The following is a 4,757-nucleotide window of genomic DNA, read 5'->3' on the forward strand; positions in this document are numbered from 1 at the left end:
AACTTAAATGTTAAAAGATATGAAGAAAAAGACAATTTTTAGTGAATATTTTTTTATTTTCATGAATTAATTCTATATTGTGATTTTCATAAAAACTTAAATCTGTTCAATTTTGATTGAATTGACTGGATTTTGAGTGAATTTTTCTTTGTTTTGGTATAGAACTATGTTTGATTTAATGAAAATAAAAATAGTAATAGCAATTAAATTATAGAATGTCATTATTTAATATGCTCTTAATTAACAAAGAAAAAATAGAAATGTTAGTATAAAATTGTGACAAAAGAAAGCCATTTTAGATTTTTTTTTTCTCATATATATATATATGTGTATTCATGGCTAAATTACTACTTATGTTTTGTATGAGTGGGATTTAAAGCTAAAGTACTATCAAAGTTTTTAATACATATGATATAATTCATAGTTGCCTCATATTAAAAGAGTGCATGATTGAGAGAAAACTAGATTAATGGATTAAACCAAGTAATTTCAAGTTTTGAAAATAGATTTGTATAATTTTAGTTTTCGTTATTTGAATAATAAAAATTTTATAAAGATGAAATACTCGTGTGCATATGTATATTGAAAATAATTTGACTGAAAAAAAATTTGTTAGTTTAGTTTTGAGTACCTTGTTAATTACGCTTTGGAGTTTTAACAACTTTGATTATGGATAAACTTACATTAAAATTTGGACTGAGGATGAAAAATTGAACTTAGTTTTTTTTTTATTATTATTATTGTTCATAGGATTTTACTTATTTGATTTAATTTAATAGACAAAAATTGATAACAAAAACCATTAGGTTGGTTAAATCTTGCCAATGGCTAAAAAAGTGCATGTCTCATCCAACTTAGACGATGTTATCATTTTTTTTCTTTTCCTTTGTTTCTTCGATCTCATTTTCTTCTCCTAATGTGTTTCATATTCATTTTTTGTTCTCCTCCTTATGGCTTCACAATGTAGCCTTCCATTGCTGGTTTTATGCTTGCTAGTATGTTGCTTTCTTTTGCCACTGATGAACCATTGCATTCTGATATTTTATTTTATTTTTTTTTTTAGTTTTTTTCCCAAATTGTAAGTGTTGAGTAAGTGAGTCACTCAAGCTTTTGTCAATTGTTCAATTGTTGCTGTGATGGATAAGAGTTTGCTATTCGAAAATGTAATTTTGTTTTTTGTAATTTTAGGCTGAATGTAGAGTGATAATTGAAAAGGTTAAATGCTTACTAATACTTAAAAAGTAGATATGACAATTTCTATATTTGTATTGTGTAAAATGTTAGTAATAGTTTATTTGTGTCATATTTTATAAAAAATTACATGTCATAATTTGTATGGACACAAAAAATATAAAATATACTTTTTTATTTTTTTTAAATTTATATGAGTTTTATTATTCACATTTTTTTATATTTTTGGTTTATGTTTTAAATTGTAAATCTACTTGAATGAAAGTTTTACTAATAATATAAGTTTCCATAATTCATATAGCTCCTCACCACTTCTTAAATTAATCATTCAATCGTAAAAGTATCATTTGGATTTTTTTAAATGTTTAGTAGCACTAGTTTTTCGTATATTCCATAAATGCAACAATTCTACATGCCCACAACATTAGTACATACTAGAAACAAGCATAGAGCATACACTTTTTTAAAATGTTTTCATTGAATACTAGATTGGAATTAACCTTCCAATGCTTCAAGACACTTATACTAATATTTCATTCAAATAAATGTTTCAAATTTGGACAAAAATGAAATGTTCTGTATAGATTGATAGCTTAATTCTTTTATAAAAACTCTTTGTTGCTGAAGGTAACAAGCAGCTGAACCTAGTTTTAAGAATAGTAAAAAACAATTTGCATTGCTTTTTAATAGCAAAAATAAGTTAATAAAATACCAGTTGTGATTTCAAGGTCCATGGAATAAAGAATGGCATCTACTTCTTCACGGGGTTGTAAAGGAAAGCATATGCTTTGTACATGGTCTAATATATGTGCATTCAATCAAAATTGGCATGGTTGAATCCTATTCATCACCTATCATACATACACAATTTTGTAAAAAGTTGAGAAAAAATCTCATAACATAACAAGTGCAAAGGCAAATAAAAAACCAAATCTTAATGTAGCCAGATCTCAAATGTCTTTATAATTAAACTTAAGGTCTTTACCTAATAATTAGAGAGAAAGAGAAGTTCAAGCCAGAACCTAAAAAGTGGCATCTGAGGCCTCTTGTTTAGCATAATTTTGAGATGCAATCAACATAGACTAACAACTAACAAACATTATTTTGAGCCAAAATTTTCAAATTAAAAACTCATACATAATCCAATTTGGTTTTTTTGAAGTTTGGGCATATAATCCAAAAATTTATGAAACTAAACACTTTGTTTCATCTTTATAGCATATGGGTAATAATATTCAAGAACCAATTTGTATTAAAACTCATAAAATATTAATGTTTTAATTAAATCTTGAATTTAGTTTAAATCTTGAACCTAAATCTTTAAAACCTGATTTCTCTCTCTGTAAGATGAATTAGAAAACATTCTATACATAATTTTAATCTTTTCGTAGAGAAGAATAAAAGTTCCAAATCAATTTTGGGGAAACAAGTTCAAAAAATTAGATCGCGACAATTATAAGATTTCACCCAAAACTTAATTTCATGTGAAATTAAAATCTAAAATCATAATTTTGGGTCTTAATGGTACATAATTAGGCTCTGATATCACATGTAAGTATAATTCTAAATCTCAAAAACCGTATATAAATATTAGAACACAAATTTAATCATATTGCATACTTGTTTTGGCAGTTACAGATGATAAGCGAAAGTAACACTAATTTTTGAAAAGATTAGATTTCCCTCATTGCTTTTCTCTTACTAGTGGCTTTTAATGGGTAGATACCGTTACTTAAAGGTGAAAAGGGGATGTTAACCAATTTATATTAAAACCATAAAAACCTCTCCATCAAAGGTTTAATGGGTTAAAAGCCTATATAATCCTCAAACTACATTTATCCAATAAGATATGCAAAACCCACACTTAGATGGTCACATTAAATTATTTAAGCTCTTATGCTTGTCTCGTATTAAGACTAAATTTATTAGCTTATTAAAATCACCATTTTAATAATATTTCATTTTTAAAAAAATTCTAAAAATCAATGTATTTGTTTGCTAAAATTAAGATTCACATTCTTAAGTTTTTTACAATTTAGATAAAGTGATTATGCAAATCATTTACAGTATTTTTAACTTGTCTTGCTAGTATATTAGCTCATATAGCAATCAACTTACAAAAAGGGGTAAAAGAATTTCACATTGATTATTTGATTCAAAGTAATATCACAAAAAACAATTAGGAGAGAAATTTGCAAGTTTTGTACTCCATACAATTAAAATCCATGAACCTAGATATGCAAATTTACAAAACTTGCAAAAAAATAGAGACGTGCAAACACAAAGGATAGGTAGATTTAAAATAGGAATGAAGATATTAAACAATCAGTTACTAAGCCATATCATTCCTTGCATTTTATCAATATAAGAAAATAATATTAAGCTTTCTTTGGTTGTTGCTTTTGCTAGTTGATTTTTGTGTTTGTATTTCGCTGCAAGTAAAAACAAATGATAAAAAGTAAAATCATCTTTTGTACACAAAAGTAACACTAATTAACACATAATGGTTCTATTTATATGAAATATTATGATTTTTAAGTTAACTTCCTTAAATCATGTTAAAAGATTCAAGATGGAATTAGGAAATTCAATTATTTATGTAGGTATGAAAAAGAGCTATATTGCATTTTTTTCAACAGTGAAATCATCATGTAGCAAATTGGAAACAGGGTAATAACAAGAAGCAAAAGACAAATTGTAATACAGCAGGCAATGCCTTGTAATGAAAATACATTGTTCCCAATAATTAATGTATTAATGAATAGAAAAAACCAACGAGGTGTTGGCTTAGTGGTAAGTAATCTGGCCCCAAACAGACTTTACTTGCCAAAGGTAGGGGTTCAAAACTTGGAGAAGGCCCTCGTTGGGGGGAAAGGTAATCTAGGTGATAATTGTTCATATATCATTGATGCACCATTCCCTGGAATGGTGACACAATTTTTTCCTCCATTTACATACAAAAAAAAAAGAGTACAACAGTTAGTAGATTGTTCACATTTATGCTAATCATTCTAAATAAAATCGATGTGCATGCTTTGGTATACTTGAAGCCTACATTCTTATGCCCTTATACCTTTTCTAGACCCTAGGTTTAGGCATTTTAATGGACCAAGTTACTTTTTTCCTTTGACATTAATTTTGATGCTAGTAATATTTTAAATGTTAATGCATATTCTTTCCTTTCTAATAATGGCCCCACTAATTTCTTTTACTACTATTAATTAATTCTTTTTGATTTTATACTTTTAAAAATAAGTAATATAAAAGATTTTTAATTTTGAAAATAATTACAAATTAATTTTTTTATTTACTTAGAATTGTGAAAAGAAGAAGGTTAATCTCAAAGGTAAAAATGCAAAAAGATTAACTTCGACTTTGTTTTTAATTGACTATGCTAGACACAACCTTACAGCACATTTCTAGAAGGAAACTGTTCGTAATTATTGTTGTTATTTTTTTCATAGTTGATTGATTACAACTTAAAATTACATTATAAAGATGTTAAGGATTTTATTGACTACATATTATTTTTATAAATTTTTTAAAATTTTCCTTAGATATTAAAC

The sequence above is a fragment of the Durio zibethinus genome, chromosome 14 (assembly GCF_047325235.1).
Source record: "Durio zibethinus cultivar Kanyao isolate XHJ-2024 chromosome 14, ASM4732523v1, whole genome shotgun sequence".
In the NCBI taxonomy this organism is placed as follows: Eukaryota; Viridiplantae; Streptophyta; class Magnoliopsida; order Malvales; family Malvaceae; genus Durio; species Durio zibethinus.